The following is a 16,078-nucleotide window of genomic DNA, read 5'->3' on the forward strand; positions in this document are numbered from 1 at the left end:
GCCATGGCATTGTTTGGAAATATTGAGCCGGGGTCTTCACTGCCTTGAATCCGGGGTTCTCTGTCTTACAGGCTCCTGGACTCTCTTGACACCCCAGAAGCAACTAACGTCTTAGCGAGAGGCAGTTGTGAATGGCATTTCACAACCAAGCATCCAAACAGCCCAATATAAAAGTTTGGGACTTTGGGCAGCTTACATTTTTAGTACTGGATCAAGTCTTCTTCCGAAACCACTAAGACTGCTCCAACTGGGTCATTCCAAAACAGCACAAGGCCTGAATAACCAATAACTTTCAGGATGTTATCTTTCATAGCAAATACACCAAATAAATCTGGTAATTTTAACCATAGCAACTGTTTTCACATGGCCATTGAAGCTCAACAGTGAGCCGAGTAAATAAACTTAAACTTCATATATTCAGAAAGGACAGGGACCATTTTAAGGATTTTTGGGGCACACAACAGAGACCTGTTGGATAATGAATAACATTTTGGGAGCTCACAGATTCTCTTGTCAAATAACACCGATTCTTCCAGGCATCATGTCAAACATTGAAGCTTCATTAAACTGTAGAAATTACACTTCTCCCGTGACCCATTTACCCGAGGGATGCTTGAGTAGGGAAAGCCCACTGTTTTCTCCCCAGCCACCCATTCCCTGTTTTCTGAGGGATTGGCCTCTTCTGCTAGTGGATCCCTCCCAATTTGAGGGCATGTGCCAGTTCCTGGAAGCCACCTTGACATCATCTCGACCACACGCCAGCCAGCAATGTCTAAAGCTCAGCTGCCTTATAGACTTCAAGATCACCCTCCATCCCATCAAAAAACAAACCTTCATCATTTATCTTCATCACCGTCCAAAATGTGTGCTACTTCTTTGAATGATTTATGAACCAGTCACCCCCAAAAACATATTAAACAAACACTTAATCCCCTTATTACTTCATCATTCATCTCATGATTTAGTTTCTGTCTTGTACGCTAATTTTCCATCTTCTATTTTGAAGACAGTGATCCACTAAGGGAGAACAGAAGTGCTATAGGTTGTAAAATAAAAATAAATAAAAAGAAACCTGCTGCACCTGGCACAACATGCTTACATCTAGCAAGCTCTCGATCGCCATCTTGCTCTCTCGCTCACACACTCTATCTTGCTCTATTTATTTATTGTTTGCTTGTTAGGCACTTATACAGCAAGTAAAATACTGTTTCAAAGCGACCACAGGGCCAAAGGAAGGAATAAGGGAGTGAAACACATTAAAAAAAACACGATATTTAAAAGCAGTGGGGGGGAAAGGAAAAAAAGGATGAACCTACTATGCCTTGTGAGTATTCAGAACGTGCACGTGCAACAAGGAAGCTGTGGAAAACGATCCACCACCTACCCCCTGTTTAGCAAAATGCTTTACACACAGAGAGTTTGTGTCAGTGGAACGTAGTGGTCTAGAGGGAGAGTATTTAGTAAGATAAAATTCAAGATAGTCAGATCCCCGTGTCTAGACAGCCTTGTGGATGATGCAGAGGGATTTGAATTTAATCCGTGCGGCAATCGGGAGCCAGTGAAGACTTTTTAGGACGGTAGAAGGTAGATTCAGGAGGAAGCTATTACAATAGTGAAGCCTAAAGAGAACCAGGGCTCTGCTAAGATTGAGCCTCTGGGGGAAGGTGAGAAAAAGGAGAATTCCATTGAGAAGGAAGAGTTGACAGTAGGACTTCTTAGCAATGTCTTGAGTGTGAGGGAGGAAGGAGCGAGAGGAATCGAAGAGGACTCCAAGGTTTCTGGCTTCAAAAGAAGGAGCCAGGGGATAGCCCAGGGGGGAAGGCCAGAGTGAAGGGAAGAGGGAGGGAGCAGGGGTTCCAATTGGAAGGATCTCCGTTTTACAGGCATTGGGGCAGAGATCGTTGGAAGTGCACCACGACTGGATGGCTGATAGGCAGTCAAGGATGAAGGAAGGTGCAAGAGGGTCAGCAGGAAGTTTGAAAAAGAGTTGTGTATTGTCTGCATAACACTGGAAGTTGGAGGAAAAGGAGGAGATGAGGCGTGCAAGCTGAGAAAAGTAGATGTTAAAGAGTCAAGGGGAGAGGATAGACCCTGGAGGACACAACAGGTGGAGAAAGTAGGAGATGAAAAGGTGCCCAGGGTGACTTGGGAAGAGCGGTCAGTTAGGAAGGATGTAAGCCAGTCCAATGCCCATTTTGAGATGCCAAGGGCATCGCAGGGCCTTTGTATGAGGATGGAATGGTTGACTATGTCAAAGGCAGAGGAGAGGTTGAGAAGGATGAGGACAGCTGGGGAGTTGGAGTACAGAGATGCAAGCAGTTCCTCTGGATGCTCGCGATCCAGATTGATGGTCGTGGAGACCACCAACAAGTTCAGTGTGCAAGTTGAGTTGGGGTAATGCCAGCTCTTCCAGCAGCTTCCTCAGGAACGGGGTGATTGAAATAGGGTAGTAGTTGGCTGGACAGGTAGGGTCAGTTGAAGGGTTCTTCAAGAGGGGGCACACACAGGAGTGCTTAAGGGACGAGGGGAAAGATCCAGTGGCAAAATAATGATTGCAGAAATCAGCGAGTGCTGGGGCAAGAGAGCCAATGTTATCCTAGATGGTTCTGGAAGAGCAAGAGGAATCCTGTTTAGAAGAGACTTTCATGGAGCGGACAACTCTGGTAACTTATTCAGGTGTGACAGGAGAGAAGGAGGAGGGTGAGGGGCCAAGGGAGGAAAGGAGGAGGTGTGGGATGGGTTTGGAGGGTGAGTAACAAGTGTGTTCAGGATGTCCTGAGTTTTGGTGGTGAAGTGAGTGTCCAGTGTGTTGCAGAGGGCTTGGGAAGGAGAAGGGGAAGAGAAGGGGGAGAGAAGACTGTGGAATGGTTGGCTATTTCCCTGCATATCTTGAAAAATTCAGCCGTGTTGTTGGAAGCACTGGAAACCTGTGCCTGTATGTGGGCTTGTCTTGGCACGGATGTAGAGTCTGTATTGCCTTGGGAGCTGGCGGCAGGTCAGTTTGTCAGAGGATGAGCCTGAGGTTTGCCACTTTCATTCCGCCGCACTGCCCATTCGTTTCAAGGCCGCAAGTTCGGAGTCATACCAGGTGTTACCCTTAGAGGCAGGTTTCAGGCTGATCGTCATGACTGGGGTATGCATGTCGAGAGTATTGATGATGAACAAGTGGAGGTTGCTCAGAGCAGAGTCAGAGGTAGAGTCTAAGTAACAGCAAGAATGTCAAGATCAATGTCTTCAGTAAGGAGGCAGATGTCGGCAGAGTGTTTGTTGGCTGAATGGGCGTTAAGATTCGCCAGGAGAAGGTCTCTGCCTTTGAGGGTTTTCTGAGGTGGGGTACAGGGGCGTGGTACACTGGTCAGAGGATGGGGGATAGAGAGAGTAGTAGGGGGAGGTGCAAGAGAAGCAAGGAAGTTAATGAGAGACGGCAGGATCTGGTGAAAGAGAAGGAGGTTGGGTTGAGGACCTTGAAGCAGGATAGTGCCTGTGTGATAGACCTTAACGAAGCAACATAAAGATGAGAAGCCGACCAAGAGGACTTCCCACGTGGTGCCACCATTAATGGTAGAGGATGTGGAAGTAGAGAGAGTGGAGACGAGATAGGGGCTCTATAGATCTGGAGAGGGGTCAGAGAAGAGGATATCAGTGAAAACCTCTCTGGAGGATGAGCTGACATAGGTGTCTGCGATTGGAAGGCCAGGGTTTGCACTCAAGATATCTTTTTTGTGCTTTTTCCTGCCAGACCTCGTGAGAGAGGGGGATAGGTGATAGTGTAGCAGTAAGAGAAGATGGGTGAGATGGCGAGAGCCATGGTGTGGTAGAGGTTAGTTGAGGAATGAAGAAGAGTGGCTGCACAGCACAGCTCTAGCTAAACTCACCAGGAGGCCTAGTAGACATAGTCACAAAGTCATCCATGCAATCCTTGAAGAAAATCTAATTTCAAGAGACGAGGTATATAGATGTAAAAGTACACATTTGATTATTAAAAAAGGAGACACAAATGCAATGCAACTGGTGCACAAATGTAAAAGTACACACAGCTAAATTCGATGTTTTAAAAAGGAGGCACAAATGCAATGCAAGAGGTGCACAGATATAAAAGTATACACAGCTAAATTCGATGTTTAAAAAAGGAGGTACAGATGTAAAGGTACACACAGCTAAATTTGAGGTGTATGTGGCTCTCTTCCTCTCTAATGACTAGGCTCTATGGGCTCTGCGTATGTGCCTGTCTCTCCCTCTATATAGGCTAGGGTCACTTTGTCTGGTGTGCTTTTGCTAGAGATGGCCCGGGCTGCTATTGCCGACTAAAGCTCAACCAGAGAAAAAAACAGATATCTTGAAGCAGGGATGCTGTTTCTTTATGGATAAAAGCAGAATGAAAGCAACACAGGCATCTCAGGGACAGCCTTGCATTTAGAGACACACATTGTGATTGTGTGTGTCCTGCCGAAATACCACCATCACACTGAGGACACATTGCCCTCACAGGAGGAGGTGAAGGGGACATGATTAGACTCTGCAGGGAGTGTTGGTATTCGGTTAGACCATGTATGGGACCAGAGAACCAGGCTGCATGATCTAAAACTGTGTGTGTGTTTTGGTCATTGTAAGTGTTTGTGCAAAAATGTACATTGATGTGGTGTTCACAATAGAAACCGATGATTGATGTATATGAGGGTGCAATCCATTAGAAAAAGGAATTTTAGAAGATTAGGGGTTGAGAGGGGACGCTGTGATATCCTCAGAGAATTAAATATGTAAGATAAAAGCTGCGAGCAAAACTTTCGCTTCTCAAACCACAAGTCTAGTTGTCCATAATTTACTTGGTAAAAGGGGAAGGCGATGGCGGATAGGGGAACACCCAAACGTTTTAAATGCTGCATATTTCTACCATCCACCTCTTGCAAGTTTTACCCCATTAGTTATTTAGCAAATATTGGTTGCTGTCAGAATACTGCATGGTTATGAAACAAATCACCACTCCACAATACCTCACAGTTTTACCTCCACCAAAAGGGTAGAGGGGAACATATATTGAATGAGAATGACACTGTTGATGCCAAAAACATCACACACACACACAGACACACATCCACACACCCACACACACACACCCACCCACCCAACCCCCCAGGGGGGTCAGTCTATTTGAAGTAAGAACCAATTGTGTTATATGACAGCACACCAACTCTTTATTAGCTTTAACTACAGCACACACACACACACACGTGTCAAATGGTCATCAAAATTGCATAAATTGTTACTTTGTGTACATACGCACGCATGTCGACGCTGTGCTATAGAAGACCACTTTGAATTACATTACACACACACGCACCACCAAATGTGGGTGTTAGCTGTGATTAACAAGGTAATTCATAAAAATAATGTGCGCCGAAATTGGGGGCGCAAGCCTGAAAATCGCAGCGCATGTGTGCGAAATGCGCGCTAAACTCGCGCAAGCACCCGTTTTCCTATTCATGGAACACATTGTGCATGGTTTACCTTTGACCTGCGCCGAATCCACGTGGCTTCCACACATCATTGCGACATCACAGAAGCCCGGCGTGAGACACCCAGAGAAGGCGCATGCCATCCAGCGCACACACGGGTGTGGGTGGAACACGGGGAATGGGGAACAACACGCGAAATGTGGGCGTTACGGGGGCGAGGGGGAAGTACCACTGCAAAATCCTCACAACGCTCACACGCGCTAACACGTATTCATGGAATTGAACAGGGCAAACCTGCATGCGCCAAAAGACGCGCAAAGCCAGAAACACGTACGCCATGTGAAAGGAAGCGCAAGCACCCCCGCGCAGCATAAAAGTGCGCACAAACAACAAACAAGCATATCCAGCTACGATTAATGCCCCATTTCTCAAAGCAGTGATCGTGGGACACAGCAGGAGGAGAAGGATAGCCAGGCCCCGCATTTTCTTACCCAGGTCAGCCTTTTTGGGATGTCTGATGACCAGGTCTAAGGCAGGTATAGGTTTCCACCTCATATCATCCTAGACCTGGTCACTGAGTGGGAGGATGACCTCACATCACCCACCTTGTGCTCCCAAGCACTGAGCCCCTTGGAAAAGGTGCTCAATGTCCTGCATTTTTTGGCAACTGGGTCATCTCAGCAGACAACTGCCATAGTTGGGGGCTTCTCACAGCCCACACAGTCATGCTGCCTACATCAGGTGTTGGCAATCATGACTGCATGCCCCTCAGTCCGCAGGCACATATACATGCCCAGAACACCAGCAGAAAGGCAGGCCGTGGTCCAGGACTTTTACAGGGTGGCACACTTCCCCAAAGTGCTTGGTGCCATTGATTGCACCCATGTGGCCCTACGTCCACCTAGGGCCACTGAGCACATCATCTATCGCAACCGCAAGCACTGGCATTCCATCAACATGCAGGTTGTATGCAATGCCAAGGGAATCATCACCTCTGTCTATGCAAACTATCCCTGTTCGACCCATGACAGTTTCATATTCAGAATGTCAGCCCTACACCGGGACCTGGAAGCTGGGAGGCATGGCAACACATGGCTCATTGGTGAGTACAAATGCCTGTGCACATGTATGCATGTCACACACAGACGAAAACACAAGCCCAACTAATGTCAAACATTATCACCTCGGCAGGGGACAGTGCCTACCCTCTGAGCACCCACATGATGACGCCAATATGGAACCCCACCACACCACCCCAGGTAAGGTACAACACAGCCCATATTGCAACCAGGGGCATAGTGGAGCACACGTTCAGAGTGCTCAAGTCACGTTTCCGCTCACTTGACCGCTCCGGTGGGCAGATACTATATGTGCCCCCAGTACTGTGCAGGATCATTGTGGCAGCATGTGTCCTGCACAACGTTGCAACACAGCGGGGCATACCGGTGGACATGGTGGTGCCCCCACATCCCCAACCACATGCACACCCGCTGCGCATGGGAGGGGAAAGGGCACGTGGCAAAGCAGCCCGTACCCAGCTTGTGGCAACATTTTTCACCTAAACTCCCACACCTGCAGAGTGCACACAGGCCTGGCACATTCCAGTGACAATCGATGATGACAAAGGGACCGTCAACTGTCACAACCTTACCACCCTGAGAATGTGTCCTTGGAATTGCAGCATTGTGTGCATCCCTAGCCACTGAAACAAACACAGTCCTGTGTGACCAAAAGGCACACATACAAGCTACAGATTCCACCACGCCCATGCAAAACAGCACATCAAAATCCTGGTATGTCACCTAAACCCCCCTCAGCCCCATGTCACCCGCCCGACACACCATGCCATGGCATGCAATGTGAAAACTCAAAAATAAAATCACAACACATGACACAACTGTCACAGAGGGCACTGTGACAAATCGAAACAGGCCAGAGACAATTCCCTCAGACATGGACAAAAAGACTGATCCAAAAAATCCAACCTATACCAAAAGGACGTACATGCATGCCACCAAAGGTTAGAACACCAAAACATTGAACCTTTGGTGGCATGCATGTCAGGCAATTCCCCAAAAAATAAAAAAAATTGAGGGTGCTGCGGGGGTGTCCCCCGCAACACCCCGCTTACTACACTACACAGTAAAGTGAACAGGGGTTGCGGACTGGAAACCCCTGCAGCTGTAGACAAAATAATCAAAATTAATTAACCTGCAGCACCAGTTCCTGATCACGAAAGTGAAAGTGACCCTGCGCAGCAGGGACACAGCATGTCTCTGAAGGCAAGTAGTGTGTGCGTGGGGGTATGTTGGGGTGGAGTTGGGGGTGCGGGTGTGTTGTGTGTGTGGGTTTGCAGGGTATTCAATGCATGTTTGCATGTGAAATGTACGAACCTTCAGTGTTGCATACATTTCCATGTGAACCATTCCGTTGCGGACTCATGGGCAATGGAAAAATATCCGATCCCCCGACACATGAAAAGCAAACCCAACACAGGACTATCTATTTACCAGAATAACATATCATGAACACAGCACCCAAAAGCCACAATGTCAGTGACCACTCACCATAGCACAAGTTCCTCAATGTGACATTGCCACCACACAGCCCACTTCTATCTTGAGTGTGGCTCTGACAGCTAAAGGGGCCAGGGTACCCCATACAGCATGAAGTGCATCAACAATGTAGACAGGCAAGGCAATACATCAATAAGCAACATGAAAATATGCACAGTTAACAATATACTCCCCAAAATGCAGGCCAACCATGCACTGGATAAACCATCATGAATCCCCACTAGGGGTGTATACACATGTTGGACTTCAGATTGGCCACAGATATGACAGAACTCCAATGCCTCTGTGTAAGTTACTGTCACACAGTGCCATCCTTGCGGGCCCATGGAAAGGGAAGCAGGAGTGGAATATGTGGCCGAACCCCAAGTCACAAACACTAACACAAGACAAGCCTTGTATGGGCCTAGCCGGAACACACAGTGGATGCCTTCGGATGCCACAAAGCAACACACTGTGACATGAATGCACAATAGACAAAAAAAGGAAAAAAAATAAAAATGGCCATTGTCGACCAGGGGGCGGGGGCACCTAGGGGGTGGGAGGTGCAGGGTGCACCTCAACACCCACATGCCAAAAATCCATGGGCTCATGGTCTACACGGCTGGGCCAAAGTGAGATATCAGTCGTCGCTGTTGTCACCCTCTGGCTGAATATCAGGAGGTGTGCATGGTAAGGGTGCCTGCCCACACATATCAGCCGGCATGCCCCTCCATGGCAGCAAACATGCGGGTCTGGTAAGTGATGGTCCTGGAGGAAGATGGTACAGAGGTCCCCATGCAGCACCTCCCATGTAGCATGGATTTCCTCCTGCAAGGTCTCGCGTGTAGCATGGTGTTCTTCCTGCATGGCCTCATGTGACAGACGGACCGCCTCACTGCTTGCATGGAGTTCAGCCGAGATGGTGCGTTCCAACTGCTCCATCCGCTGTTCTGCTGGTGTACCCTGGCCCATCAATAGTGTAGCCAGAGTATTTCTTAGGGAGATGTTCTCTTCCCACAGGGCTTCCCTGTGGGCCTCTGCCTCAGCAGCAATGGCTGTGCGCAGAGCCTCCAGTTCAGCCAGTCGGTCCCTGTTGGTGGCCAACATGTCCAGCCTGTGTGAGCGGCACTTGGACCGCGCTGCCTGCTGCTGGAGTGCCACCTGCCTACCAGGGGGGGAGAATGGAATCGGCCATACTTTTTATGCCCTGAGCAATCATCTCAATAGTTGCCCCCTGTTGCTGTGCAATGGCATGCATGTGATTCTCCCACACAGTGTTCCCTGGTGGCACACGGCCACTGCGTTGCCGGACACCACACCTGTTTGGCCCAAGGAGCCCTGTGTAACTCACCGATAGCTGAACAGGCCGGGGAGTTGCTCGACCTCAAATCATAGATGAGAGGGAGCTGCTCCGGAAAATAGTTCAGCCCAATATGTGGTGTTTTTCCCAAAAGGGAATACACCCAGAACCAGGCCATCTCAACTTGAGGAAATCTTTTTAGCAATATACCCTTGTGCTGTGTAGGGTGACAGACAGAGTGGTGGATTACTCAAAAGAGCGGAGATACCCACACCACTACTCCAAGACTGTAAGGGAAAATGATAAACAGGATAGTCAGATGTAAGTTACTACCTTCAGCATAATAGGGAGCTGGATGTTAATCTACCTGTATCCCCCTGGACCGGAACTTTAAAATTTAAATGGAATGGACCTCTACCAAATAGCCAACAACTGGGAAAGAGAGACAAAAACAAGGAAGAACCAGTTAACCCCTTAGGTGATAGGATAATGCCCAATTTAAACATCCTAATGAGTTCTTACCCTTGGTGAGGCAGGAAGGGCAAAGGAATGGGAAAACAACGACAGGAGCAAACAATAAATAGGATGCTTAGTATCGGGAAGTACCCCAGACGACAAGCGGAACGCAAACTAGAGCTGGGATGGTGCACGAACAGGATAGCATCCACAGTGCACAAGGGTTCCAAAGCGTGTAGTTCCACACAGAAGGAGTCTATTAGGCGAGGATATCAAAAGCTCCACTTGGCAGCAAGCGAATGGATTTCCAATGATGTGTCCAGAAACAGAGTAAATTTACCCCTGGTTTGCTAAGCAGTAGAGTACAAGTATTGCAGGGGTAATACAGCGTTGGCAAGAAGGACTGAGATCTCATCTTGAGGCTGACAGGGCTATGTCACGATTTCCAAGAGATAAACAATGGAGGTGATGTTAAGTTGCCTGTTGCAGCGGGAGGTGGAAATGATGAATCGAGCTGATACTTTAACAGCTTAAGAGGCAGCTTGCAAAAGTCCAGCATGCTTCAGTATGCAGGGAAGACTTACGGAGGGAAGGTCCTCCGAAAAACCGGTGCGGGAACCGGAATCCAGTTCAACAATTCAAAAGGAGTAGGCAATGCAGCAATGTCGGGTCGAAGTCCATAGTCTGGGAAACGAGAATCAAGGTTTGTAATAGATAGGGTAAGAAACGCTAATTAGAAGCAGCGTTCTCATGCGCGAATGGCGTTTATGAATGCCTTGCCTAAGGGGCGCGGCCTCGGCGTGTCGCCATCAGCTGAATTACACGTGACACGGTGCCGAGGTGAGAGAGGTGAGCCCCGCGTCTCCACGGCAACCTCCAACGTTGGAGGAAAGGGAACGCACAGCGCCTGAATGTGTTTGAATGGGCTGTGCGCCTACAGCGCTGGGCCCCAAATGTTACACCCTGGTCCTTGCTGTGCTGGCGCTGCCTGTGGCTGCAGGACTGCATTCCTCCACTGATCTGCTGCCCCAGGAACAGGAGCAACTGGTGTGGAGCGTGACCCTGCGCCCGTAACCACCGCATGCGGACATTCCAACACTGACTGGCCCCTTGAGGGTTCTACCCCCACTACAGGTGTGTCGGGCAGAACAGCATCCACTGCAGAATCACTCATCTGTGACGGCATGGATTGATGAACATCCGATTCAGCATCAGAGTCAAAGAGATCCTCAGAGGTGTACCCAGAGCCAGTCCGTGACCGGATGGTCTGGAGCACCAATGGATGTGCATGGCCTACCACACCACGCCCTGCACTGGTGTCTGGTTGGTGTCCTGAACCCTCCACCCTCTCTGCCATCTCCTCCTCCTCCTCCTCCTCCTCTGCTTCCAGTGCCTCATCACCTGCAGCAAAACAAAATACACATGTCACCAGCATATACCACACACATAGACATCACAACATTGACAGCCAACACATGAAGCAGCATGTCACACATTACACAAACTCTGGCATGCATGCAGTGGAAATGAAATGGAAGGTGACCCTGAAAGCAGACATGGATGCATGTCAAATATGAAGCCTACACATGTACTGCATGTTGCATAGCACCTGCGTCACACACAAGCTCCTGCATTGCATAGACCTTAGACAAAAATGACAGATGCCAACAAACATATGGCACGTAGCATAGACATGGCAAAACTGTCAACCAGCCCCAGATGGAAATCAAATAGTACTGTCCGTGGCCCATGTAGAAAGCATGTCACCAAACATTATATGTCAATCACTACGACTAAAAGCACACGTGTCACAGGATGCAACAATGCCAGTGTGTTGCAATACAGTGAAGGAAGGCACATGGATACATAAATGCTAGGTCACCTTGACATTACACAAGTGAATAGGCATGTAGAAGGCTGAAACAGGTCTCAGAAGTGTGTGGGTGCAGTGCAGTACATGTGTATGGTCTCAACTGTCATTCAAAACACAAACGCAGTCATGTCAATGTTGTGTGATGGCAGCGTAAGGGCAATCATGTGCAAAGTGTTGGCAGTGAATTGTCGGGATACAGTAACCCCCCCGACTCCCCTGTTCAGGGAGTGGCTGGGAGGCAGTGCATGTCTCAGAATGGTGGCTCAGAGTACTGTGTTGTAGCAGACAGTGTGGGCAGGTGTCTATTTCATTACCGCAGTTATCTGAGACTACAGTAGAAGAGAGGAGGACAGGAAGCACAACACATGAGTAATCATCAAAAGTTCACCAAGACATGGAGAAGCTACAACACAAGTTGCATAGAGGCAGGGAGGCTGTACCAGAGGGAGGCCTACACTCGAGACAAATGAAGACACCAAAATAATGGGTGTGATGAGGCACTGACCCTGAGTGAGCATCAAAGGGATGACTAAATACCATGAGGCAAATGAAATACCGGAGATGGAGTAGAATGTGTAACTTGACACGGACCCATAGGGGCTTGATGGGAATGCACATGGTCCATGAATGAACACTCATGTCCACTGTGAGCCTGTGCCATCTGCACAGTAAAAAAATGAGACACCCTGCATCAAGGACAAAGGATGTACTACGCAGTACAGGTGTGGCAGAGGTGCAGAGGGAAGTGTGCATATACACAGAATTCTCGGACAGGCCATTTCATGAGTCCAACATGTGAATCACCAGTACCATGGAGACAGTGAGCTGCTGGGGGATAGAGAGACAAGGAAGCATGCCCCTGAGGGAGACCAGCTCACAGGGTGACCTCACAGAGACGTCAGTCATGTGACGACATAGTCCGAGTGTTGAGTGGAAGATCAGCACACGTCTGGGAGCAAGGATATGGACAAGAGAGGCTGCCAAGTGTCTTGCATGTAAGGAGGGTGCAAGTATGTAGAGGAGGATTGGCTCTGTGTGCAGCACATGGCCTGCATGCAGACTGAATCACAACAAGCACGCATCAGTCAAGAATCGCATGGGTCACACATGGCACTCATGAATACATAGCCTGAACTGGCAGTCAAACACAACACATCACACAAGCAAAACACACATGGGCTGGACACACACGCAACATCACTCACCGGATGTGGCATAAAAATCTGGCATCTCTCCCACTCCTTGGATTAGAGCCTCATCGATGAACCCTGAAGCTATATCCTCATGAGTAGTGAGTACATCGTCCACTGATGCTGGCCCACCGCCAGTCACCAGAGTTGAGGCGTAATTAGAAGCCAGCTTGTTTTTGCACAGCGTCGGAGGTCAGTCCAATGCTTATAGCAATCATCATCTGTGCGCTTCTCAAATCCCATGGCACTGACACTTTCTGCAATGCACTGCCAGTCGGCCTTATGCTGGGCAGGCATAGTTTGGCACCCTGGCCCCACCAGCATTTTGCGGTTGTGTCCCGACACGTAGCCCACAAGTGCTTCCAGTTCCACTTTATTGAAACTTTTATTCCTTGACATGCCGGAGGCCTGAGCCGTGTCCGCGTTCCCAGCCTCTTGCGCAGAAACATGCTTCCTCCTCTTGGTGGGTTGTGCGGACCCTGGGGCAGGGGCGCTGGTGGACTGGCCAATGGGAGTAGGCAATGGCATGAGGAAGGAAGGCCTGACTTGAGTCATTGGCTGCTGGGTGCTGTCGCCAGGACCCATCCGCATGACTGCCTCGGTGCCAAGGGTTGTGACCGACACGGTCCTGGCTGGCAGACTCACAGCCGGGGTGGTGTTGGCTGCATCTGCCCCTGCAGCTTCCACCACCTGGTTGCTTGGGGCAGCAGATATCACCACTGCACCAGATGCACGTGGCTTGGTCACAGAAACCTTAGACACACGTGGTTTGACCTTCCTGACCTTGAAATCTGCCTGGAAGTCCTCCTGTGTCAATGTAGCCCGTGCTGGCTGGCCCTGAGCCTGGGTGGTGGTAGCTGCAGCTGCACCTGCAGCTTCCACTACCTGGGGTCCCGTGACAGCAGATTACACTGCCTGTCGGGCCAGACGGGTGCCAGGGATGTCTGCAGCAGCAGCATCTCCCTGAGCTGCAGGGGGTGGTGGCATAGCTGTCCCATCATGTGGCTGGGCATCCTGCCCCTGTTGAACACACTGACCACGTCCCCCTCCATGGCCACCTTGGCCTCCATGGACTCCCTGGCCATCCCGGCTATGTGCCCCAACATGCCCGCCCACCTCTGGTAGGTCGCCCAGTTTTGCGCCCTTACCTTTTGGTGGCCTCCCAACCATGGCACTGATGGACTAGTGTGAATGGAAGATGCACACAACAATTGTGTTGGGCAATTGGGGTGAAGGGGGTAGGGTATGTGGTGGTAGACACAGCCCTGTGCTCCTGCGAGGCTGTCTGTGACCCCTGGGGAAAAATGACGGGTCACTCAACACTCAGGTACCCCAAAAAACGAAACACAAATGCATGCAACCCCCCGGAAGCCCACGTGCATGTAATAAACATCCCACAGTACGCCGTGGAACCCAGGAACACAATAGATGCATACGGTGCAACACGCAGGCTACTTGGACCTCGAAAATGGGGTACGCGACACAAAGCTGCAACCACAGTGGGAAAAAAGCATGCGCGACTCACCGGCTGCCTTGCATGGAAAAGAAAAACACACATGCGTGTGTGCGCGTAGGTAACTCCCCCGCCAAAACAAGAAGTATGAACTGTAACTGCAGTGAAGATATCATGTGTGAAGCCACAAGAAGAAGTAACACATGCATCGGTCCCCACGAATAGCACGTACAGCAAACTGGTGTCCTACGCGGTCCTTTAACTCGTACCGAAGGCAACGCCCGAATGCTTCACCTCAAGTACGTGCTTATGTGCTAAGGGCCTTGCCTCAAATTACACGCTAACACGCTGTTTTTCACGTGCAGAGTCACTCTGCATCAAGCTGGCCATGCGAAAACACATGGAAGACTACGCTCCTGCCCACAAGGCCATTAACCTGCCCCCCCCCCCAACGAGCCATCTGCTGCTGCCAGCTAACTCAGTGTGCCTGCTGCCAACGTGCCCTGCAATTTGGTGCCTGCACAGAAGACATTGCCAGAGGTCCTGTTGCTGCGACCACCTCTGCTGAAACAGAAGACTCCCGACTGCTGTACCATCGCTCCACAGCCCAGCCCCAGGACCCAGTTGCCCACCCACACCTGCCTTGGGGGTTGCCATGTCGGACCAAACACCATCTGGGGCCAGTGGTAACCTCCTGGCAGAGAGGCAGAGGGCTGCCAGCTTCCCTGCCAATGAAGTTGGCATCCTGGTAGAGCAGGTCATAGGGCATTATGATGCCCTCTTCTCAACATTGCGCACTGACAAAGAAGGACGGAGGAGGATCTGGGAGGACATTGTGGGTGCCGTCAATGAGGAGGGGGTGGCACCCAGCGACTACAAGCATGTCCTGAAGCGCTGGGAGGACTTCAGGTCCAGGGCCCTCAACAAGGCCCGGTGCCTTGTCAAGGGTGAGGATGAAGTGGGGCGCCGGGGCCAGTTGAGCAACAACCAGATGAGTGTCCTGGAGCGCATATGCCCAGCACTTTACCACCAGATCCTACTGTTGCAGACCCGTCTGGAGTCAAGTGGTAAGTGTCCATGTGTTCTTGTCCAGCGTAGTGCATGTTGAGGTGTGGCTGGAGTGTGCACCTGGGCCTTATGTCTGGCATGCCCCATGTATGGATGTCTGTGTGCAGGGACATGACTGTTCTGCAAGTGAGTCCAGTCAAGCGTGTTCCACATCAATGGTGTCAGTGTTGCAATGCATGATGTGCACCAGCATGTGACGATGCACACATGTTTGCATGCCTGTGTCTGGACTTGGCCATGTTTGGGGTGTGATGCATGGAAGCTTATGTCACCTTCAAGGTCATGGTGGTGTACACGTGCGTGTGTCTGAGTAGTGTGTGTGTGTGTGTGTGTGTGACTGGAAAATGCCATGGATGCATGACACATGACCATCACAATGCGTGAATTGACTAATGCGGCCTAGTTGTCCATGAATGCACTGTGATGGGAGACAGACATGGCCAGATGCATGACTGTCTGGCGGTCTGTTTTCATGTGATCTGCATATCCCATGATGCATGTGAGGTTCAGCCCCCCTTCTGATATTCACACAGTGGTTTGGACATGGATATAAATGTCTGTTACACGTGCAATGCTTGTTTCCGCATGTGCGTTACTTGCACTGACCCAAGTGTGGTGGAGGTTGATGATGGTTATGACGTTTGACAGTGCCACTCATGTGCATTTGCTTTGTGTCTAGCAGACATTTGTTCAGTACCCTGATGCTTTAGTTCAATGTCTCCCTATCTAC

This window comes from Ambystoma mexicanum, chromosome 8 (assembly GCF_040938575.1).
Source record: "Ambystoma mexicanum isolate Mex_15411 chromosome 8, UKY_AmexF1_1, whole genome shotgun sequence".
Classification (NCBI taxonomy): Eukaryota; Metazoa; Chordata; class Amphibia; order Caudata; family Ambystomatidae; genus Ambystoma; species Ambystoma mexicanum.